Source organism: Penaeus japonicus, unplaced genomic scaffold (genome assembly GCF_977035675.1).
Source record: "Penaeus japonicus unplaced genomic scaffold, GWHDUDI00000001_assembly GWHDUDI00000017, whole genome shotgun sequence".
NCBI lineage: Eukaryota > Metazoa > Arthropoda > Malacostraca > Decapoda > Penaeidae > Penaeus > Penaeus japonicus.
Window position 1 is genome coordinate 23,194,443 of NW_028234419.1, and position 25,000 is coordinate 23,219,442.

The following is a 25,000-nucleotide window of genomic DNA, read 5'->3' on the forward strand; positions in this document are numbered from 1 at the left end:
AGACTGTGAGACGAGGTAGGGAGGCGAGGTAGGTTAAGTATTAGGTAGATAGGCAATATAGACAGAGACAGAGGCAGGTAGGCCAGTTTAAGAGGCAAGGAAAGACAGACGGAAAGATTGAAATAGACAAACTGAAAAAGAGCTAGGACAAGCCGACAGATTGGAGAGGGAGAGGTAGAGGGAGAGAGAGGGACGGAGAGAGGGAGAAAGAGAGAAAGGAAGAGAGAGGGTAGGAGGGAGGGTAAAGGAGAGAGAGGGAAGGAGGGAGGGAGGGTGAAGGAGAGAGAGGGAAGGAGGGAGGGAGGGTGAAGGAGAGAGAGGGAAGGAGGGAGGGAGGGTGAAGGAGAGAGAGGGAAGGAGGGAGGGAGGGTGAAGGAGAGAGAGGGAAGGAGGGAGGAGACAGGGAGTGAGGAAAAAGAGAAAAAGAAGAATGGAGGGAGTGAGGGACAGGAAGGAGATAAAGAAACGGAGACAGCGATAGACAGACGAGGAAAAGAAGGCAGGTCCAAGCGAACGGCAGCAAAGAGGACGCAGGGAGGAAAAGCGGGGAAAGGGGAAAGCAAGAAGAACAGGTCAGCCAGACGGGGAAGGAAGGCAAGGAAAGAGACAAGACGAGACGAGGCGAGGCGAGGCAAGGCAAGGCAAGGCAAGGCAGGGCAGGGCAAGGCAGGCAGGCTCTCTAAACCGGGTCTACACCTGATACCCAAGTCCAACACAGCAGCACGACAACGCGGGGCCCTCGATGATTACATAACATAGCCTGCGAGCGAGCCACCAGCCACACCTACACCGGGTCTCGTTCGCTTCATTTCTGTTTACTCTTTTGATGTTCCGAGACTGCAATGACAACAGCGACGCAAAACTGAATTTTGCATGAGAGAAAGAGAGGAAGAGATGGAGAGGGAGTGAGGAAGGGAGGGAGAGATGGAGAGGGAGGGAGGGAGGGAGGGAGAGGGAGTGAGGAAGGGAGGGAGAGAGAGAGACAGGGAGGGAGGGAGGAGGGAGAGAGATGAGGAAGGAGAGAGAGGGAGAGAGAGGGAGGGAGAGAGAGATGAGGAAGGAAGGAGGGAGGGAGGGAGAGAGGGAGGGAGGGAGGGAGGGAGATGAGGAGAGAGAGAGAGAGAGAGAGAGAGAGAGAGAGAGAGAGAGAGAGAGAGAGAGAGAGAGAGAGAGAGAGAGAGAGAGAGAAGAGAGAGAGAAGAGAGAGAGAAGAGAGAGAGGAGAGAGAGAGAAGAGAGAGAGAAGAGAGAGAGAAGAGAGAGAGAAGAGAGAGAGAAGAGAGAGAGGAGAGAGAAGAGAGAGAGGAGAGAGAAGAGAGAGGATGGGAGGAGCAGGACAGGCCAGGAGAGACAGCCAGACATGCCTAGACCGCACCAACGAACAAGATTCTATCCCGTTTCCCTCTCCGGTTCGGCTCTCATTACGGCACTCTGCGCCAACGCCAGATATCGTTCCCCGAATGGCACGGAGATGACTGCAGTGCACTATCTCGCCACCGAAAAGTACCAAGACGATAAGATATAATACAAGGAACAGATAACGGAACAGATGTCACACTCCCACTGCATCTGAAAATTCAGCAATAAAATTAAACTCGGTCACTCTGCCAAGATCAACAAGTACTCAAAACTAAACCAAAACTAACCTTTCTTAAATAGATATCTATATATGCATTCTTTTGCGGTTGTTGCAATTCAGAAATGCACGAAAAAAAATCGATACCAGAAGCAGCAGTGAAGACTTGCTTATTATTTCGGAATCATCGTCACGGTGAGCAAGCGCAATAATAATTCAGTTGCGATTTCAATAACGTTTCTTGGATTTTTTTTTTAACAACAACACACAGCACACGAACAAAATGTAATCGTCGTCACCTCTAAGCCGTAACACACGAAATCAGCCACAGTTCTTCCACCACAATGCCCTTTGCCACATTATCACAGTATCATCCCTTCAAAAAATAGAACTAACGCGAGCGTATATCAACATAGGAGCCACATTGCACGTACACGTATCAACATATGAGCCACATTGCACACACACACACGCACCAACTAGAGTGCCAGCTCATCCGCCGCGCACCGTTTCCAACGTCAACATTCGCTTCCCACAACGTCGTAACTCCATCGCTCTCTGCATTACGTCACCCGTTACTGTAACTCCAGCTCCCTCTCGAAGTCGTCGTAATTTGGGCACGAAACGACAAAGGTACGAGTTCTGGTCGCTGTGAATTCTCTCGTGCGACTGGAGGAGGAGGAGCAGGAGGAGGAGGGCGACGAAACCCTCCCTCCCTCGCGGACGATAGCGAGGGTTGGAGAGGGAGGGAGGGAGTGAGGGAGGGAGGGATATGAAAGGGGAGAGAAGAGGGGAGAGGAAAGGGGAGAGGAAAGGGGAGAGAAAAGGGGAGAGGGATGGAGAGGGAGAGGGAGAGGGAGAGGGTGAGGGAGAGAGAGTGGGGGAGAGAACATCTAAGTCATTCCGTATTTTTTTCCAATAGAAAATGGAATTTCACCAAAGCACACTCATGATTTTGTTTCTCCTCCTCTTTTTATGTAACGAACAGCAAAACAAGTTAAAGATAAACAAACTAACCACACGCTCGTCAGCACACGCACGGACGCACGCATGCACGAACGCACTCACATCAAACGGATAAGTTATCAAGGCTTTACCTGACAGCAGAATGGCGAGGAAAAAATGGCAGGAAAAAAAAGAGAGAGAGAGAAAAAAATAAAACGAAAAATAAAAGTCTAGGTTGTTACCGTTAGTAGGACAAAGCTCACTCTTCTCGCCGCCCCCCCCCCATACCCCTGGCCCGCCGCCACTGAAACTCAACCCTACATGTACCCTGCCTCCCCCCCCCCACCCCATTCTCTAAGCCCTTCCTGCACACCCTGTTGCAAGCCCCCCTTCGACTCCCCCCACCCAAAAAGTATCCCTTGATTTCTACTCGACGTTACGCCTCTCTACCCTCACTTTTCTCTCTACCCTCCCTTTATCTATTCTATTACCTACCCTTCGACATACCCTACTCCTCCCCCCCCCACCCTTACTCTCCCCTTCTTGATGAGCTTATCTTAATGGCACCTCCCTCCTCCCCCTCCCCCTCCCCCTTCCCCCTCGCAATGCAACAAGCAGCGATGCAGCCGCTCGCGAAGGCTAATTGGAACGGCAAAATCTACGGGCGAAGTCTTTGTCTGTGTGTCTGTGTCTGTGTCTGCGTCTGTGTGTGTCTGTGTCTGTGTGTCCCTCCCTCTCCCTCTCAAGAAAAAAAAGACCGAATACATAAGAAGCCAACCCGAAGCCAACGAAAAACAAAAACAAAAGCACGTGCTGTCAGCGCCATGTGACAGCAGTCGATTCGTACACGTGGCATTGACAACATGTGACAGGGAGGAGGGGCTAGGGGGGATGGGGGGGATGGGGGAGAAGCGGTAAAAAGAGAAGAGGGATGGGAGGGGCGGATGAGGGGAGAGAAGAAGGGGAAGGGATAGTGTAAAGAGGGAAACGGGATGGAAGGGAAGGAAGGGAGAGCAGAGGGAAGTGGGATGGAAGGGAAAGAAGGGAGAGCAGGGGGAAAAGGGGAAAGGGAAGAATGAGGATGAGGAGGAGTAGAAGGGGGAGGATAAGCACATGGTGGAGGAACGAAGAGATTACATAGGAAGATGGAAGCGGGTTGTGTGTGGGTTCATTCCAAGGAAATCTTTATGGTGACGAAGGAAGATCAATTGGGAACCGACATTTCTCACAAGAAAAAAAAAGAACTAGAGATTCTCATCGACCGTTTAAATCATTTCGAATCCTTTACCATTCTTATCTAGATTAGCTGCCCTTAGAATGGCTGAGCAAGACTAATTCTCGCCTCAGTCTTTTTAAAGTTCGAAGTTTGCAAGATTTGCACCGTTCACTCATAAAGAAATTCAAATAGATATATGCAACATAAAACATAACAAGTGCAATACCCATAGAGTCATACGCAGCCGAATACTTCCTTATAAGACCACTACCATCAATAAAAAATGACAATAATAATACCAACAACAAGTCACAAAGTAGCGATACTAACCATAATATTCTCGATCACTGAAACAATAACAAACAATGGTTTGCGTCTTAACCCTAGTCCTAGAAAAATACACAACGCCCTTCAAGGTGGATCACCTGTGTGGACAACAATCTAAGTCTTGTGCAAATATAACAACAACGAAAACGACCCCAACCAATTCTCTCCCTTCCTCTCCTTTACACTTTCCTATTTTCTTTCTCTCCCTCTCATATATACACATCTCTCTCTCTCTCTCTCTCTCTCTCTCTCTCTCTCTCTCTCTCTCTCTCTCTCTCTCTCTCTCTCTCTATATATATATATATATATATATATATATATATATATATATATATATATATATATATATATAAATATCCCTCCTTCCCTCCCCAAGACCATCGCCATAAGCGGTGGGTGCGTGCATGCGTGATGCGTGCGTGGATCAAGCGGAACAAAGGGTCAATTCGACACCCGCTCTCCCTTCGTGCGAATCCTAGCATCACAACAAGAGGCCAGGCCTTAAAAAGCGCATCGCCGGCAACCAACCCGGCCTCCCCTCCTCCTCCTCCGACGGCGTGAGACGAAAAAGACTACTTTCTTCGCGAGGGCTTCGGGGTAGGCGGGCGAGAGAGCGGGGAGGGAGGGAGGAGGGGGAGGAGGGATCTAAGACTCCGATCTGGGTAGGGGGAGGTGGTGGTCTGGGGCTCTCCGGTGGAGAGAGGGGAGGGGAGGGGCTCCACCCCAACGCCGCTAGTGAAAGTGAGAGTGAATGTTCCTCTGGGTGCTCGATTACCATTGTTTACTCTCCTGCGCCTTCTGACCTATGGAACCTTATCTCGCTCGGGCCGCGTCCTGCTGAATTACGGTTGGATGACAGCTGTATATGAAGGGGAGGGAGAGGGAGGGAGGGAGGGAGAGGAAAGAATGAAAGAGAGAGATTAAGTCCAGATACTCATCAAGACAGGTACGAAAACACACACACAAACACAGCACACTCGCAGGTGACCGAAAAGTTCCCAAGACGACCACGACGACCGTATACACCACATCACAACACGATCTCCCAGGTACTGCTGGCTCAGGCCGGTGAAAAGCATCACGATTGGAAATGATTAGCGGGTAGCTCTAACCAAGGCATTTCCCATTCCGCCGCCGCGTGCATTCGTGCAACTTGTTTCCGGTTGAATGAGAGGCAACAAGGAAACCTTTATACATTCAACTCACTTTCATTTTACTAAAAACAAGATACAACCGAGGGACTAGCTGATCCCCGCCTTTTGGTCGGGCTTGTGGAAGAAAAAGTTACGTGGTTGGTGTGGCAAAATAAAACAGGGCATTCACACAAATCGGGCATTGTAGTGTGTTTTGAGGCTGGCATCGAAAAATGAAGGAATTAGGGAGGGGGAGGGGGGGCTGGAATACCTAAGTGTTGCGAAAAGGGAAGGAGAAAAAGAAAGTGTACACATCAAACGCCCAAAGAATTACCAAAAAGGGTACTCCGGTGGACTGCGCGTGTTTCGAGCCTGGTATCAAAATGTAATTACCGAGGCAAGAGGACTAGAATTCTTAAGTGTCACACAAAGTGCAGCGTGCGAGAAAAAAGTGCATACATCAAACCCCAAAGGGGAGTGATCATAAGACAAGGCTAAGTCACGCTACCGACCTTGATATGGGGGAGAGGGGAGAGAGGCGAAGGGAGTGGGGAGAGGGCGGAGAAGGGAGTGGGGGAGAAGGCAGAGAATGGAGGGGGGAGAGGGCGGAGAAGGGAGAGGGGAGAAGGCAGAGAAGGGAGTGGGGGGAGAAGACAGAGAAGGGAGTGGGGGGAGAAGGCAGAGAAGGGAATGGGGGAGAGGGCGGAGAGGGGAGAGGGGAGAGGGGAGGAGCTCGTCAAAAAAACTGAACATGCTGTTGCAAAGTCAATCTTGAAGGACAAAAGTCATGGTCGAGTCCACAAGAAAGGAGTCCTTCGGAAGGGTACGTGTCCGGGCGAGATCGGCCAGTGACGAAGGAGACGGAGTTGAAGGTGTCGATAGAATTGGGGAAAAGGAAACGGAATAAATGGAAATGAAGAAAGGAAAAAGGGGGAAGAGAACGAAGGGGAAAAGCAATAGGAAGAAAAGGAGGATGGAAAGATGTGATAAGATAGAGATAAGAAGAGTGAAGAAAATGGAGGTGGATAAGGGAAGATGGGGAAGAGAGAGCAAGAATAAATGAGACTGATAGTGAGGGGCCGAGAGAGAGAGAAAGAAAGGTAGAGAGAGGATGGTGGAACGATAAGGAGGGGGAGGAGGGGGAGAAGGAGGAGGAGGAGGAAGAATAGGGGGAGGGGGATGTAGGGGGAGGGGCGTCAGCTGGCACCCTCGTTCGTTTTCACTTTCCTTACAAGGTGTTCCGGCAAAGTGGGTTCGCTACGCTGCCCGAGTGCCGTTTCAATCCAAAGCCCTTCTTTGTAACCTACCCGCAACGCTGGGCCTCGGAGCCATCTCCCACGTCACATCCTCAGGGCACAGGCGCTCTCATACATACAAAGTGAGGGAGGGAGGGAGGGAGAGAGGGAGAGAGGGAGAGAGAGAGGGAGGGAGAGAGGGAGAGAGGGAGAGAGGGAGGGAGAGAGGGAGAGAGGGAGAGAGTGAGAGAGGGAGGGAGGGAGGGAGGGAGGGAGGGAGAGGGAGAGAGGGAGGGAGAGAGGGAGGAAAGGAGGGAGGAAGAGAGAGAGAGAGGAAGATAGGGAGAGAGGGAGGGTGGAAGAGAGTGAGAGAGGGAGGGAAGTAGGAAGAGAGGGAGGGAGGGAGGTAGGGAGAGAGGGAGGGAGGGAGGGTGGGAGAGAGGGAGGGTGAGGGAGAGGAGAGGAGGTTGTAGACAAGCTGGGTCGCAAGAGGGGCGGTATTAGAGCGAGCTACAGAAAGTGAGGGGGGGACGAAGGTGGAGCAGGCAGCCAGCAGCAAGCAGGAGCAACTAAGTGGCTTCTCTTACGGCGAGCGACCGTTACCTCCGCCTGAGCCTCGCTCGGCTACTGCCTGGCGCCGTTATCACTCACTGCTCTCCTCCGTTACACGCCCGTCACACACACTGTCGCACGAGGCATGGACTAGAATCTTTGCTGATACAATATTGACAAGAATCTCTTCGGGTAACACACACACACTCGCGATCACGTGTTATCCTTGGATTAACCGACTCGGCGCCTTCAAGACGTCACGTGTCGTCACAGCCAGCACTATCACCTCACTTATCTCCCACCACGACAACTCCGCGCCGCTGATGGGCCGCTGGCGCTAGCGGGGAATAGGAGGGGAGGGGCGGGATGGGTAGAGGGGGAGGAGGAATGGGAGGAGCACGGGCTCGGAGCGGGCCCCCTTCACTTAGACCTTGCCTGCTTGCCTGCTTTGCTTGTTTTGCTTTCCTTCGCTTGCTCGGGCTTGCTTTCATTCACCGACACACGAGTAGTACCCCCGAATCCGCCGCACACAAAGAGACCCACTCACTCACTCACTCACTCACTTCCCCACGACGACGGCAGCGACGACGAGGTCTGGCGCACTCACCCTCGCGAGCGCAGGCGAATCCAACACATCCTCAGAACACTCGCGGCCCGATTTTCGTTTTTCGGAAGAGGGGGTGGGAGAGGGATGGGGGCGAAATGGTGTAGAACGGCGGTGGGGGGGGAGATGATAAGGGCTAGGGGAGGTTCTTCGTCACGAGGTCATTCCAGATCCGGTTCTTTCATCACAGATGCGGCGAGAACGCGAGCAGGTGTTCCTCGTCTTAATCGCGAGGGAGCGCTGGCGGGAGGTAGGATAGAAGGAAGAGGGGACAGGTGTGTCTTTTTTAGATAAAAATAGAGGCCGAGAGGGAGAGGGGGATGAGGGGGGGAGGGAGGGGCTGACTTACAGTGAATGGAAGAGGGAAGGTGGCCGGGTGCACGCGTTGATGAACGAGAGAGAGATGAAAGAAAGAGAGGAGCAGAGAAAGACAGAGAGAGAGGAAAGGAGAGAAAAAGAGAGAGAGCGACAGTCAGGAAGGCAGGCAGGTGTGTGTATGTGTGTGTCTGTGCAGCGTGAGCTGCCCTGAGAAGGTGGCGGAGGAGGTCTCCACGGGAGAGACTCGCGCGCCCAACTGGGCATGAGCGCCGCCACCAACCACCTCCGTCCCACACTCGCTCGCCGACCCACTCACTGCCGCAAAGGTGGGAGGGAGGGAGGGAGGAAAGATGGGAGGGAGGGAGGGAGGGAAGATGGGAGGAAGGGAAGGAGAGAGGGAGGGAGAGGAAGGAAGGAGGGATAAAGGAGACAGGGAAGGAGGAAGGAGGAAAGAGGAAGGAGGAGGAGGAGGTGTGTGTGTGTGTGTGTGTGTGTGTGTGTGTGTGTGTGTGTGTGTGTGTGTGTGTGTGTGTGTGTGTGTGTGTGTTGTGAAGCCCGAAGGAAGGAAAAAAAAACACTACTTTGAAATGCATCAGGTCGGTGAATTTGAGAATGAAAGGGAAATTAGATACGGCAGCCAACAGAGAGAGCAGAAGAGAAGATGAACGTGAGAAGGAGAATAGAGAGAAATAAAAAAGGAAAGAAGGAAGAGGAGGAGATACAGGATGAGGAAGAGGAAGAGATAGAGGAGTCGGAAGAGGAAGAAGTGGTGAAGAATGAAAAGAGGATGATTAGTAGCTGTCCACATAGAATCTTTCGTTCACCCTTCAACTAGCATGAGGAAGCACCTCCCCCTTCCTCCTCTCTTGTCACGCAACGGAAGGATGAAAAACAACCAAGAAAGGCGGGAGAGAGGGAGAGCACGATGAAAGGAGGGGGGGGGGAAGAAGGAAAACAGGTGGTGTTACGCTCGCTCAGCAGAGACCTTGCTCAAGACCACAACACACTCCCCTCATCCCAAAACACAGACACACACACACACACACACACACACACACACACACACACACACACACACACACACACACACACACACACACACACACACACACAGACTAACAAGCCGAAGACGTTCGCATTCCCTCCGCCTTTGAACGTAACGGGAATCAACGCTCCGTAACAGCAATGTGACGGAATCCACGTTCCGTTACGGCGTCTTGACGAAACGAGGTGTTCCGTGGCAGCGGCTGCATCGCCTCAAGCTAGACAGGTGTCTGGTGTGATTACCTCTGTACAGCTGTCTTGTTGGGTGGGGTGGAGTGGGGTGGAGTGGGGTGGGATAGAGTGGAGTGGGGTGGGGTGAGGTGGGGATGGGGTGGGGGGAAGAGTATATGGTAGGCTATTTACGATATGGGACAAGCCACACTGCTGTACAAGGACGACTAATAACTATATATCGAGTACTAATAACGAAACAGGGAAGACCCATGCCTGTATAAGGACAACTAAATCACTTTATTAGGCCTACGTAAGACACTTAATAATGCCGCAGTGACGAGGCCGTTTGGGAAGAGAGTGTAATAATCACATGCTGACCTTGGGCCTGGGGTAAGGACATACTGCCGAGCCGGACTAGAACAGGCTAGCTTTGCAACAACACCGACCGCTATGCAACACAGACTCACACGCTCATACATAAACACTCACTCACTCACTCTCTCTCTCAGTATCCGTTTATTTGCTCGCTCGCTCCCTCAATCACTTTGCAACACACATTCGCACACTCATACACACTCGCTCACTTAGTATCCACATACCCACTCGCTCACACTAACTCAACCGAGTCAATCCCAACAACCAAACGAGACATAAGCTAGGAAAGAAATAAAACAAGAAGAAAAGGACAACCCAACCACGCAAACAAAAAAAACATGACAACCAAACTACACGAAGAAAAAACATGACAATGAAACTATGCAAACAAACAATAAATATATATGCCCAAATAAAGAGAAAAGACAACGGAGTCCGTTCTAATCCCCGCCTTGACTTTATGCAATCTTGCATAACAGACCCGACCTCCATTGCGACGAAAGGACAGGGTACGGACGCCACGCCCCCGCCCCCCCCCCCACCCCCACCCCTCGCAGCAGCTCCCTCCTAACACGATGCGACGCTCACCCTCCACGCATAGGAACCTCAACGAAATGAACGGGGCGGAGGCAGGGAGGAAGAGGAATTGGGAGAGGAGAGAGAGAATATAAGAAATAGGGAGAGAGGAGTGGGAGAGGAGGGAGAAGAAGAAGTATGAGAAAGAGGGAGGGAGAGAAGGGGAGAGAGTGAAGGAGTATGAGAAAGAGCTAGCTAGGGAGGAAGTATGAGAAGGAGTATGAGATAAAGGGGGGAAGGGGAGGAAGGAGTTAAGCTAATAGAAGTAATAGGAAAAGAGGAGAGTAGAAGGAAGTGGAGAAGCCGGACATTTAAGAGGAGGTGAAGAGAAAGAGAGAGAAGGAGAAAGAGAGTAAGAGGATACAAATCATCATTGAATTCATCCTTTACTTCTTTCGCCCACTCACCCCCCCCCCGCCCCCCCCACTCATCCTTCTGCCGCAAGAACGTGCGGAGGGTCGGTCGCAAGCGGAAGGTTCCACAGGTGAACCGGGTGGGGAGAAGGACGCGGAACAGGATACCCGGTAACTGCAGGGGAGAGGGGAGAGGGGAGAGGGGAGAGGGGAGAGGGAGAGAGGGAGAGAGGGAGAGAGGGAGAGAGGGAGAGAGGGAGAGAGAGAGAGAGAGAGAGAGAGAGAGAGAGAGAGAGAGAGAGAGAGAGAGAGAGAGAGAGAGAGAGAGAGAGAGAGAGAGAGAAAGAGAGAGCGAAGAAAAGAAGGAGGGATGGGAGAGGGTAGGTACGGTGAGAGAATGTGGCGGATGAGGTTAGAGAAAGGAAAAAACGAGTGATAGAAGAAGGGAGAGAAAGGAAGGGAGGATCAGGGGGAGTGCACGAGAGGGAAGGAAGAGCTCACAAGAAACAAACAAACAGACAAACAACACATACAAACAAACACACTGAGCGCCCCCCCCCCCCACACACACAGACGGGACCTTGGCGAGTGAAAGTGGCCACCGCCGCGCCGCCACGAGACGAAAGTTCCCATCCAGCGCCGGCCGCCGGGAAGCCTCGCCGTCGCCGCCCTGCCCGCACCGACCCGGTCGCCCGATGAAAGCGAACGTGCCCACCCGAACGACGCGAGAGAAAAAAAAACAAGCCCGCCCTCATCTACTAAAGCCCACACCAACGCCCACAATGCACACCTCTACCCTCCACAATCTGACATCCGCTGTGACCTCCGAGTAAGGAAACCGTCGCCCATTTTTTTTTTTTTTTTTAATCTCTCCCCTTTTCAACAATTTTCAACCCCCCCAACCCCTACCCCCATTTAGACACTTCTAAAACCCCCCATCCCCATCCCCATCCCCCCGCCTCGTCCTCATTCGCAAGGAAGTGATCACCTTTTCGGAGAAAGCGGGAACTCACTCCCACCCACACCGGGGCGGGGAGGAGTGATGACGTAACAGCTGAGAGTGATGACGGCGATGACAATCTCACTCGTGACTGTGACGGTGATGATGATATGACACTATTCTTTGTGATTCTATTTGTCTACTCTTTCAATCGTTTTTTTTTTTCTCTCAATTCTTCTGCTTGTTTATTTATTTTTCCTTTTTTTCTTCTTCTCCAGTTATCTCTTTGTTTATACTATTCTATTCATCCATAATTTACCTCTTATTTGATCCATTCATCCATCTGTTTACGCTTCCATTCATTCCTTTGTTTCCTTATCCATCAATCCAGTTCTTTATTTGCCATTCATTTTTTAACTAAGTGTAAAAAGCGTTAGTGACAGCGTAATGGTGTCAGTGATAGTTTGATGGTGTCAGCAATGATCTTGGTTACAGTGTTCAGAGCCCATATAGTGCAGCCATAACATAACATAGTCAAAGGAAACAGATATTTGAACATTTAACAAAACGATTACAAAGAATACAAAGACGAACTCCGGGCGCTTGCATCCTAAAAAATAATCTGTCCAAACTGAAACAAAAACAAAAAAGATACAAAAAGAAAAGGAATAACGAAAAAAAACACATACCATATCCTATATCGCCGAATAGAAAAGAAAAAAATAATAATAAAGAGAAAGAAAAAAAGGGTAATTCAGAGGCCTTTGTGCCGTTGTTGCACCGACGGCCAGGCCCCTCCATGCGTGTTCCTTTGAAGTTGCGATAAAGGAACAAACAACACATATTCCAACAAAGGCTTTTGTTTGTTTGTTTTGCCCCCCTCCCCCCCGCCCCCACTCTACTCTTTTGGATAATACTTCACTTCAAACTGAAAGAGGAATTATTGGCTAAAAATATATATTTATACGTTCAAAAAGAAATGGGAATATGTATAAAAAAAAACAGATGCATGGAACGTAAACAATGGAACTTGTTCGAGTCTCCGGGACTGATTTTCTTCTCCAGAACGTTTGCATTTTTCTAACAGCAATGAAAGAAAAAAAAATCAGAATATCTATATATTCTATGTATACATATACATATAAATATACATATATATACACACACATATATGCATATTTATAAAAAAAACAATAATAATAATAAATAAAATATAGATTCTCTACAAAGATTATATGTACATCAAACATTTCCAAAACCTCTAAAATTATTGTGTTTAATTCTTATTATTGATTCTCTAACAATATATACATATATATAATCCAAAATCCTCAGAAATTTGTGCAAAAATTGCCTCCCTCTCGACTGATAAACACGAGCGTAAATTAAAATAATTCATGACCAACACAAAATTACGACCGAACACTGAACTGACCCAAATTTTGGATTCAAATTTATTGGTTCCGCGGCCGAGTTCAGTTACAATGGAAATACTCTAAACGACAAATAACATTAACATCAATACTGCGGCAAATTGAAATTATATTAATCATCACAGTTAAAATGAGAGAGAGAGAGAGAGAGAGAGAGAGAGAGAGAGGATGTTGCTGGAAAAGCACAACTATGATAGGCCTATAGTACAGAATCCCACGCTGCTAGCCAATACTGGAAAAAGCACAACTAGGCCTATTTCCCGATGGAAACCCCTTTCATACCGCTACCCCAACCCTTCATTCTATCCCCTCCCCCCTCCTCCCCCAAAGCAATTAGCGGGCAAGGCGAACAGCTAACACCTATAATAAGCTCGGAACCGCCATAAACTAGAATTACACCTTTTTTCACAATAATTACCCGCTTATTTCCCTCGGATAAGGTTTTCAAGTTTCCCCGTTCCCTTGCTCGTCCGTGCGCACGCACGCATGCACCCGCGCATGCGTGAGGGAGGGAGGGAGGGAGAAAGGCGGAGAGGGTGGGTTGGGAAGGAAGGAAGGGGGAGAGAGGGAACACAATAGTAAAATCAGTTTTAGCACAAAAAATTAAATATCACTATGTGTGTTCGTGTTCGTGTGCGTGCGCGCGTGCGTTCGAGTAGACTGAGTGAGTGTATATTAGCCTCCGTTCGCGTTTTATGTGCGAGGCAACGCTACCTTTAATTCTGCATCGATGCAATCGTTCGGGTTGACAAGGGCTTCCATGTTGCTCATTCGCGTCCCGCTATGGGGACGGGGGTCGGTACAGGGGAGAGAGGAGAGAGGAAGGGAGGGGAGAGAGGAGGGGAGAGAGGAGGAAGGGAGGGGAAAGGGGAGAGGGAGTCCGCTTCCATTAACCAGCTTGAAAAGGCGTAACGAACGGAACGACTTTTGAGCCTTCGGTGTTTTTAGGCGGAGCTCACAGACGTCCATCAGTGTATTCCCACCCTCCCTCCCTCCCTCCCTCTCCTGCCGTCAACGTCCTCTAGCTATATCCCCAATCAGGTGCTGCAAGAGAGGGGAGAGGAAGGGAGAGGAGGAGGAAGATAAATAGGAAGAGGAAGCTGAGAGAAGGAGAGGGAGGAAGAGGAGAGAAGGGGGGAAAAGTACCTACCACCTTAATGTTAGTGCCAAGCCTACTAACCAGCTATGATTTCCGCTACATTATTCCATTCGCGTCATCATGTGGTCGCCACTTCCATACACCCCCCCCTTTCCCACATATGTCGAGAAGTTGAAGGGGAACGGGGAAGGGAAGAAGGGGAAGAGGAGGGAAAGAGGAAGGGAAGAGGGGATAGGGATAGGGAAATGATGGAAAGGGAAAAGTGGAATGGGAAGAGGAGGGGAAAGGGAAACGGGAATAGGGAACGGAAAGAGTGTGTGTGTGGGGGGGGGGGGAGTAGAGGATCAAATTACAAGTCACACTAGATTACATTGCGCATGACATAAATCTTTCACACTTGCTAACGAATCAGAGTGGACGGTCGGCGACAACCTCCCTCTCCCCCTCTCCCTCTCTACCTCCCCTTTCCCTAACTCCAAAACACCCTATCATAATTTACCTTACACCACTCCCCCTCCCTCCACCCATTCTTTGGCTTAAAACCAGAATAGCCCCCCCCCCTTCCCACTCCTACCACCCTTTTAGAAGCAAAACTAAATAGCCAAAATGAAACCACATGAACCAGACCTATCTCGCACCTTCTGGCTGTAACCCCCATTGACCTGCCCCCCCCCCCTCCCCCAACATCTACCTCGTTAGACCCAACCCCCACCCCTTTACCAAGCCATGCCCTTTCTCCGACCTTTCACCAATGCTCTGGCAACCATCACAGCTGATGTACGGAGAGAAAGTAACCCTTCCTATGCGGCCCACCCCTCTCCCCTACCCACCCTGCCCACCCTGCCCCCGTCGGGCAAAGCGTGGTCGCGCTTCCGCTCTCTGGGCCTTTCTCTCCAACTTTCGTTCTAGTCGATTCTCGCCGCTCTGTCACACACACACACTCTCTCTCTCTCTCTCTCTCATACTTTCTCAATCAGTCAGTCAGTCAGTCAGTCAGTCAGTCAGTCACACACTCACTCACTTACTAGTCTCAATAAACTTGTCAAAGTCAAAGAGTCACTTCCACACTCACAGGATTATTCATCTCTAATTCCCATTCCTTGAAGCTAGACAACACTCCGGAAAAAAAACAGCAAGCACGGAAATTAAAATGAACCCTCTCCCTTGTAGAAAAAAAGTAACAAATAAATAAATAAATGAATGAAAAATAACACAGATAAAACACAAAAACACACAAAAAAACGAAAAAAAAACGAGGGCAAAAACAGCAGCCGAGCGAGGCAAGCGCAGACCCCTGATGAACATTAAACCTTCATAATCCGACTCGTAATTCCCGTAAACAAGACTGATGCTGATAAAACACGTCCCGGGCCACGCAAGCACGGACTTTACCTTCTGCTTCGCCAATTACTTCTCATTTTCTATTTCTCTTTCTCTCTCTCTCTTTCTTTCTCTCTCTCTCTCTCTCTCTTTCACCTTTCACTTATTTTTCTTTATTTTTTTTCTCCTTTCCCTCTTTCTTCACTTTGTTAACTACTTTCGTTAATTACCTCTTCCCTTTCCAAATTTTTCTTCAGTCCTTTCGATCTTCCTCTATTTAGCTAATTACCTCCACTCTCCCTTTCCCTGTTCCTTTCTCTCTCTTTCCTTCGTCCTTTACCTCTTCCTCTGGTTCGTTAATTACATTCACCGTCACCTTCCATATTTCTTCCATTCTTTTAATTCTTTCCTTCTTTCTCTGCTTCGCTAATTGCATTACTTCTCTCTTTTCTCCTTCGGCTCCTTCCTCCTCTTCCTCCTTTCACTTTCTTTCTTACTTCCTTTCTTTCTTCCCATCCCTGCTTACCCCCCCAGTTTCTCACCCCCACTCGCTCACTCTTTCTTCCTGTCCTCACTCACGCTACCCTTTCTCTCTCTCTCTCTCTCTTTTCCACCATTCCTCTCCCTCTCTCAACACACAGAAGACTTTTGGTGTTCCCTCCACTTATCAAAATGTTTCCCTCACTTTACCATCATCGAAAACCCTTCTCTTCCCTTCTCCTTCTGACCTTTTTATTCCCGTCTACCCTTTGAACCCCTTTTCGTTAACTTTAACGATTTCCTAACGGAAGATGATGTTGGAGAGGGAGAGAGAGAGGGGAGGAGGAGGAAGGAGAAGAGGGTGATGAGAGAGGGCGAAGAGGAGGGGGATGAAGGAGGGAGAAGAGAAGAGAGGAGAGAAGAGGAGAGGAGAAGAGAGGATAGAAGGAGAGGATAGAAGAAGAGAGGAGAAAAGAAGAGAGGATAGAAGAGAGGAGAAGAGAAGAGAGGATAGAAGAAGAGAGGAGAAGAGAAGAGAAGAGAGGATAGAAGAAGAGAGAAGAGAAGAGAGGAGAGAGGAAAGGAGACAACAAGAGAGAGACACATAAACATGAGCCTGTATATATATGTATATCAATTTACCCGGTCAACATAACACAGCAAGGATCTCTTCACTATGGCTATATTTGTCCACATAATCTGCCGCCGCGAACACTCACAGTCGGCCGCCTAATCATACGCGGTTGCAGGCACCCCCCACCCCACCCCCCACCCCGTCCCGTATCCCCCATTTCCCCGTCCCGGTCCCGCGTACCGTACTCCTTCCGGCCGCTGGGTACACAAACACACTCGCACAGTTATAAACGCATACAAAGGCAACGGGGAGGACAAGACGGACAAACCCGTCTCATATGTAAATACATGGCAAACTACATCAGACTGGACACACACGGAAACACACAAGTATGAGTATGTAAACACGCACACGGACGGCGTACCCACAAGCATTCGCTCACCCACACGAAGACGCACGCCCGCACATCAAAGAACTCGTAGCCTTTAATGAATCAACAGCACTTGGGAATATCGCACACAATATCGCTCCCTTCACACAGGCGCGCGTGCGAGAACCAGTGGTCCATTCGCTGCTCTGAGAAGAAGAAGGCGAACCAAGTGTCGAAATCAGTGAAGAGCTTCCACGCCCAGGCAATTCCTACCTCTCGCTATCCTAACCATTATCCACTCCTCCACCCCTACCCCTTATCTTTACCTCAACCAACCCCACTGAAACCTCATTACCCAACCCCATCCTAACCTAAACCCCCTAGTTATCCCTCCCTTAGCCATCCTCCATCCCGTTCCAACCCCACCCTAACCTAAACCCTTACCCGAACCATCCTCCACCCCGTTCCACCCCTCCCCCCACCTCCTCTGACCCTAACCACCTGCCCAACCTCATGCTTCGCTACATTACGCTACCTATAAACATGCAGGAGGGTGGAACAAAGGTGGAACAATCTACATGTCAATGGCGCTCATAACGTGTGATGGACGACAGAGCTTCCCAGGGCCGCCGGACACACGGGAGCGTCCTCTAACAGCTGCCTCCCTGCCTCCCTCTCTCCCTCCATCCCTCCATCGCCGTCCATCCGTCCCCCATCCGTCCCCCTCTGTCGGTTCATCTCTATCTCTCCGTCACTCTGTCAATTCCATCCCTATGCCACTACACTCCACTCTCTCGATCAAATCCATTAAATATAGCTCCGTCCATCCATTCATCTATCAATATCACTCCCATCTTCTCATCCCTCTATCCCCCTCCATCTCTCTCCATTCCCTATCATGATCATTCCGTCCCTCTAGCCCTTCATAGCTCTCTCTCCATTACTTTTATCACTCTATCCCTCCACTTTCTGCGTGACAGTCCCTCCATAACTCCACATCCGCGTCACAATCCAAGACCCACAAATACAAGCGTTCATCTGAACATTACAACAAGCCATGGGTTTAAATGCCCCAACGGGGCCACAAGGCACAAAACAAGCCTCGATCGAACGGAATTTTCTATATACTGTATGTAACTAGTTACGGTATGGAGGGAGAAAGGAGAGAGGAAAAAGGTGTGGAGAGGAGACAGAGGAGAGGAAAAAAGAGAGGAGAAGGAGGGAGGGAGAGAGGAGGGAGGGAGAGAGGAGGGAGGGAGGGAGGGAGGGAGGGAGGGAGGGAGGGAGGGAGGGAGGGAGGGAGGGAGGGAGGGGGAGGGAGGGAGGGAGGAGGGAGGAGGGGAGAGGGGAGAGGAGAGAGGGAGAGAGGGGGAGAGAGAGAGAGAGAGAGAGAGAGAGAGAGAGAGAGAGAGAGAGAGAGAGAGAGAGAGAGAGAATGCGACGTCATGAGTGAAAGGAGTTGTTTATCCGTTCGGAGTGACACCGCGGCACTCGACGCAGAGATAAGCCTCTTGGCATTGTCTCTTTGTTCTTCATCCATTTTCCTCCTGGTTTGCCCCACTCATACTTTCTCTCGCTCATTCTCGCTCATTCTCACTCATTCTCATTCATTCTCATTCTCATTCTCATTCTCATTCTCATTCTCATTCTCATTCTCTCTCTCTCTCTCTCTCTCTCTCTCTCTCTCTCTCTCTCTCTCTCTCTCTCTCTCTCCCTCTCTCCCCCTCCGGAAGGCACAGACAAGCACTCCCGCTGAACCGTAATCACCCGACACACAGAGAGACAGACAGACAGCTGGTCGCAATTCGCCGAGGCACGCTCTACCTCGCCGCTTAATAGGCCTTCCTCAACTTCAGCTGTCGGCCTCGCATGCTAATAGGCCTAGTTTTAGTGCCACGTCATTGCATCTCGCTAGGTGATGCTCGCCCAACGACGCAGATCATCATGGAAGGAAAGAAATGTACAAGCAACATAGTTGGCAAAACCTCGAGAGCGAAAGAACGAACATAATATAATCGGATCAAACTTTGAAGCATCTCTTTCTGAAGGTCAGACATACATACATACATACTTACTTAAATACATTCATTCATACACACATAAATGCGCAGTCTATATCAGGTTCATATCATGAAAATTCTTTGCATAATAATAAACAAAAAATAATAACAAGAAGAGCAAGAACAAAAACAATGATAAGAACAACCACTACCCAATTAATAAAAACGAGAACAAGAAACAACACCAAAAAGAAAAGGTCCGCATCCCAATCTCCCCCCCCCCCCCGGCGGCCAGCCTCAGACAGCGCAGTCACGGAGTTGGCGCTTGGCAGTTACAGATAACTTGTTACGGACGAGCGTTTACGGCCGTTAAATTCCCGCGAACGAGCGTGGCAATAGGCGGTCGTCGCGCGCAAACCACGCAATCTCTCCCGCTCAACGGTGCTCACGGTGGGCGGGCCCTCGCCTCTCGCGGTTAAACTCTACGGAGCCACCAGCCCTCTTTCGGCCCACGCGATACCTTGACTCGATTTACAGGACTTTTACTTGATATTATAAAATATCTTCATCGTATTTCAGATGTAGCGAGAAATAATATTTTTGATGAAGATATTACGATACCTTTCACCCTAAAGTTAAATACATGTATAAAAAAAATATGATGAGTGAGCGCGTGTATTTTAGTCATACAACAAAAACCCAAAAATGCAAGCCTTTTAAAATACACCGCGCTGCCACGAAGTTGCAATAAAGCGAACGTCAATAAGCATGAATAATTGCAATGAAAGTGAAAACCCAAACTCAACCCCCCCCAGTGACCCCCTCCCCCTTATTTGTAGATACATATATATCCCTTCAAGTCTGGGAACACCTGGTCTTTCTCCTGTACACATGGCTCTCCTGGCCACCCGCGGCCCTCTTCTCTTCCTCATCCCTCCTCCTTCCATTCCCTCTTAATCCCCTTGCCTGCTTGTCCCACTCCCTACTTCTCCTCCTCTTAACAACCTGACAACCTTTCTTCTTCCTCTTCCATTTCTATCATTATTATTCTTCCTAATCCCACTCCTATTACCATTCTCACTCCTATTACCATTCTCACTTCTCACTGCTTCAATTTGTCCCTGTCCTTCCTCCTCACATCCCGTTTACGAACCCCCCCCCTCCCCGGCGCCCCCCCCCCTCTCCCCTTCCTCCGTCTACATTTTCCCTCTCTGAAAGCAGGTCAACACCCTCCCACCTGTGAAATTCAACACGACCTTTGTTGTCGTCCGCCTCTTCCTTCCCACCTTCCCTCCTTCTCGAGTTTAAAAATACACCTTCGGACAAACCATTCCGCTTTTCTCCTTCACCTCTTATCTTCCTTTTTTTCCTTTTATCCCAAATACTTTCTCTTTGCGCTTATCCCTTCCTTTCCCCAAATCCTCTTTCTCAAAACTTCGCTCCACAAGCCATATTTTGGCCACCCATTTTCCCCCATTTTTCCCTCTCTTCTCAAAATTCCTAACCTAACCATCCACTCCCCTTTCCTCACAATTTTCTCCTTTCCTCTCATATATTCCTTTCTTTCTACTTTTCCCTTCTTTCCAAAATCTCGTCTTCATCATTATCTTCCTCTGCGTCACATTAATTAATACTTCCTCCCCCATCCCCCATCCCCCATCCCCCATGGCCCAATCCCCTTCACATCCCTCTCAAGTATTCTGTTTCTTTCCCTCCTCCTCCCCCTTTTTTGTATATGTCTGTCTAGCTTTCTTTTGTTTTATTTTTCATCTCTTATTATTTCGGATTCTCTTTCTTCTTTTTTTCTCTTTCTCTCTCGCTCTTTGTGACGCTTTCTTCCTCCCCCTTTTCCTCTCTCCGTTCCTCCCTTTTTATTGTGTCTGTCTTATCTATTTTTCTTTTTTCCCTTCCTTCCTTCCTTTCTTCCCCACACTACTCAGTCTCTCCTTGTGGCACTTACTAACCTTTCGCTGAAGGCCCGCTCCTGTCTACCCGACCCACGCCGTGTGGCCTTTATGCATGCGCTTTTCCACCCACCTCTCCCCCTCTCCCCCTCCTTCCCTACTCCTACCTGCTCCCCTCCCCTTACCCCTCCCCCTTCCTTTTATTCAGCGGTGCTTTAAAGACTTTCAAGATGAAAGGCGCAGGCAAATAAAAACTAAAAAAAAAGAAAAAAGAAAAAAAATCTTTAAGGATTCGTCTCGCTTTACCTCGTCTCGATTCTAGACTCTATTCCCTCTTCTTCCTTTCCTTTCCTTTCTTTCCCTCCCCTTCTCCCTTCCCCCTATGTAAAAAAAAAAACAAAAGAAAAAAAAACAATGCGTCGCTCCTCCCTTCCACCCCCTCCCCCTCTCCTACCAACCCCTCTTTCGCCCTTGAGCGTAACTGGGCCCATGCGATAAGGCAGGCGAGACAACGAACCATTTTTTTAATACTAATAGTAATAACAATAATAAAACTTATAACAATAAGGGATTTGAGGGAGGGGAGGAGATACCGGAGGGGAGGAGGGAGGAGGGAGGGAAGGGATGAAAAAGGGAGAGGAGAGGAAAGGATAGAGGGGAAAGAGAAGGGAGGGGGGGGGAAGGAAGGGAAGGGATGGGAAGGGAAGGAAGGGAAAGCAAAGGAGTTAAAAGAGAAGGGAGAGGGGGGGTGAAGAAGGAAAGGAAGGGAAGGGAAGGGAAAGGAAGGGAGGGGGGAGAGTGGAGGTTGGGAAGGGGAGAGAGTATAAAGAGGGAAGGGGAGGAGAGGGTGGGAGAAGAATCTATACCACCAGCCGACTCGCGCGATACAATGACCTTGCACTTGAGGGTCGTGGATTGGAGTGGGGGAGTGGGGGAGAGGGGAAGAATGAGAGAGCGAACGAAAGTGTGAAAGATACATAAGAAGAGAAAGGAGAAGAGAGAGAGAGAGAGAGAGAGAGAGAGAGAGAGAGAGAGAGAGAGAGAGAGAGAGAGAGAGAGAGAGAGAGAGAGAGAGAGAGAGAGAGAGAGAGAGATTTTTTTAAACAATTTCTATCGATTTTAAAGCCCAAAACCCAGCCACAACCCCCCCCCCAACCACCACCACCACCACCACACCGCCCGCCCGCTTAGAATGTGCAGGCGGTTGGGAGGGCCGTGGGCGGGGATAAAGCATGGTGGGTAATGAGGAGATTATGATGCATCAAGAGGCAGCTGGCGTCCAGAGGGGGCGAGTGCTGATAAGGAAGCACGGGGCTGCACGGCCCGCCCTCATGCAATGCTCCATTGCGGCGCCCTTTTCCTTTTCCTCTCCCTCTCTCTCTCACACACACACAAAGTAACTTTCTCACTCTGACAATTACTCACACTCTAGTCAGTCAGTCACACACGCACACCCTACGCGCGCGCACGCACGTATGCACGTACATGCACATGCACATGCACATGCACATGCACTCTCTATCTCTCTCTCTCTCTCGCCAGACAGCCGACCGACCGACTTCTTTCGGAAAATAACAAAGAAGCAAAGGGGCGTTATAGTACGTACGTGTTCCCAAAGTACTTTTCGGCGCGTATGGCGTGCGTATACATCGCCTCGCCCTAAAGTGAAAGAGAAAGGAGGAGGGGGAGAGGGAGAGGGAGAGGGAGAGGGAGAGGGAGAGGGAGAGGGAGAGGGAGAGGGAGAGGGAGAGGGAGAGGGAGAGGGAGAGGGAGAGGGAGAGGGAGAGGGAGAGGGAGAGGGAGGGAGAGGGAGAGGGAGAGGAGAGAGGAGAGAGAGAGAGAGAGAGAGAGAGAGAGAGAGAGAGAGAGAGAGAGAGAGAGAGAGAGAGAGAGAGAGAGAGAGGAAAGACACAGCGTAAAACGAAAACACGAAGCCAGAAGTCCGACGATGTACAACAAAGGGAGGAATCAATATCCTGTTATCGCTAGGGGCCACGTGCGCCGTCTGGGCGAAACCGCGACTGTTATCATCATCGTCCGCGACAGGACTGCTTATCGCTACTTTTTTTTTTTTTATATCGCTGACGACGACGACTCCCTCCGTCCTCCCTCCCTCCCCCCTCCCACCCTCCATGCGTCCCCTAATAATCCACGACTACGCCATCGTTTTCACTCGCTGTGTCATTAAACACCAAAAGCTAATAAAAAAAGAAAAAATCTAAAAAAAAGTACATTTAAAGGTAATAGAAAACACATGAGGCGGGGCTATCAACACGCCCCCTTCAACACGGCACCGGTATCGACACCTCACGAGGAAAGCAAGACCGTTTCTCATCGACAAGTTGCAAGTTGCAAGTTTCGAGTTGCATAAACGTTTTGCTGCGGCGACCTCCCTCCTACCCGTGACGGATGATACGAGACTCGGGTAATGGGTGGTCAGGGAGGAGGGAGGACCGGGGTGGGGGAATGGGGGTGGGGGGGTGAGGGGGAGGTTGGTGGGAGGGAGGCAGAGGGGGAGGTGGAGAGAAGCAGATGGGGAGGTGGAGAGAGGTAGAGGGGGATGTGGAGGGTGGTTGAGGGAGAGGCGGAGGGTGGTTAAGGGGGAGGTGGAGGGTGGTTAAGGGGGAGGTGGAGGGTGGTTAAGGGGGAGGTGGAGGGTGGCTAAGGGGGAGGTGGAGGGTGGTTAAGTGGGAGGTGGAGGGTGGTTAAGTGGGAGGTGGAGGGTGGTTAAGTGGGAGGTGGAGGGTGGTTAAGGGGGGGAGGTGGAGGGTGGTTAAGGGAGAGGTTGGTGGGAGGGAGGCAGAGGGGGAGGTGGAGGGAGGTAGAGGGGGAGGTGGAGGGAGGTAGAGGGGGATGTGGAAGGAGGTAGAGGGAGAGGTGGAGGGTGGTTAAGTGGGAGGTGGAGGGTGGTTAAGGGGGGGAGGTGGAGGGTGGTTAAGGGGGGGAGGTGGAGGGAGGTTGAGGAGGAGGGGAAAGGGGAGGTTGAGAGGGCACAGAAGATAGGGGGAGGTGGATGGAAGTAGAGCGGGTGGCGGAGGTGGGGAAAGGGGAAGGGAAAGGGGAGAGGAAACGGGAGGGGCAAGGGGAGAGGAAAGGGGAGATAGATCGAGGAAGAGGTGGGCAGATGGGGCAGAAAAGGTCGGTATATCACGAACTTTGCACACTGAGGTACACATAATAAAGGATTTTTGCATACCAAAGGAAAAGGGGGAAAAGGGCGAACGAAGGAGACACGGAGGTAAACGAGGGAATGAAACAGGTGGAGTGAAGATAAAAAACAGGTAGGTAGAAGCACTGACGAAATAAAGAAAGGAGAAACGTCAAAAGACAAGAAGAATGAGATAAGACGATAAAAAAAAAAGAATCCCGCTCTCAAAACGCCTCGCATTCCGCCCACGCCCTCGCAAGCATCACAAGCAACGACCCGATTCCACCACACGGTAGCCAAGAGCCTCTTTGTTCACTTGCAACGTCTTGCAATGCCACAAGAGAGCCAATGCAATGGGGGGGGAGGGGGGACTCCACTCTCGTCACTGAAATGCTATGTAATTACCGTCGCGCGAACCCCACCTCCTGCCCCCCAAACCCCCCTACTCCCGTCGTCGTCCCCTCGCGAAGAACGACGCCGAGGAATAATACAGGTTCTCTCTCTCCCTCTCTCCCTCTCTCTCTCTCTCTCTCTCTCTCTCTCTCTCTCTCTCTCTCTCTCTCTCTCTCTCTCTCTCTCTCTCTCTCTCTCTCTCTCTCTCTCCCTCTCTCTCTCCTCTCTCTCTCTCTCTCTCTCTCTCTCTCTCTCCCTCTCTCTCTCCCTCTCTCTCTCCTCTCTCTCTCTCTCTCTCTCTCTCTCTCTCTCTCTCTCTCTCTCTCTCTCTCTCTCTCTCTCTCTCTCTCTCTCTCTCTCTCTCTCTCTCTCTCAGTAATGCGAGGCCTTTCCCTCTTCTTCTCATTACTTCCCTTCTCCTTCCTATTCCGAATCCTTTTCCCTTTCTTCATCTTCTTTATCAAACTCTCCCACCCACCCACTCTCTTTTCGATGCACTTCGCCCCTGCAATACCTAATGCTCTCCGCACACCCACAGCGTCCTTCCCCCCGACATAATTTAATACGCCGAGATTGATGTACCGCCATTACTGTCAGCATTCACTCACCATCACCCGCCCTCTTGCCCCCCCCCACACACACACACCAAACCAACCCCATAACCAACACAATGTCACCATCACCACCACCCTATTCCCTCTCCCTCTCCTTCTCCCTCTCTCTCTTTGCCACGTCAAGGAAAATTTGAAACATAGGTTTGAGGTTAAGGTTAAGGTTAAGGATGAGGTTGAGGATAAGGTTGAGGTTGAGGATAAGGTTGAGGTTGAGGATAAGGTTGAGGTTGAGGATAAGGTTGAGGATAAGGATAAGGTTAAGGTTGATGTAGGGGTTGAGGCTGAGGTGGGGGTAGAG

At 50.1% G+C, this 25,000-nt stretch overlaps 1 protein-coding gene across 2 annotated transcripts in view; it reads right to left on the minus strand.

The window, feature by feature from the left end:
• LOC122246580 (protein gustavus) overlaps positions 1–25,000 on the minus strand; it is a 141,599-nt gene that overhangs the window by 79,161 nt on the left and 37,438 nt on the right. The window contains exon 1 of one of the 2 annotated variants that reach the window (XM_086546149.1): positions 1,646–2,061. The exons of the other annotated variant lie outside the window; for it this stretch is intronic. The gene's annotated coding sequence lies outside the window, so the exon portion shown is untranslated. Of the gene's footprint in view, positions 1–1,645; positions 2,062–25,000 lie in introns of those variants that run through there. 2 annotated transcript variants of the gene reach the window in all.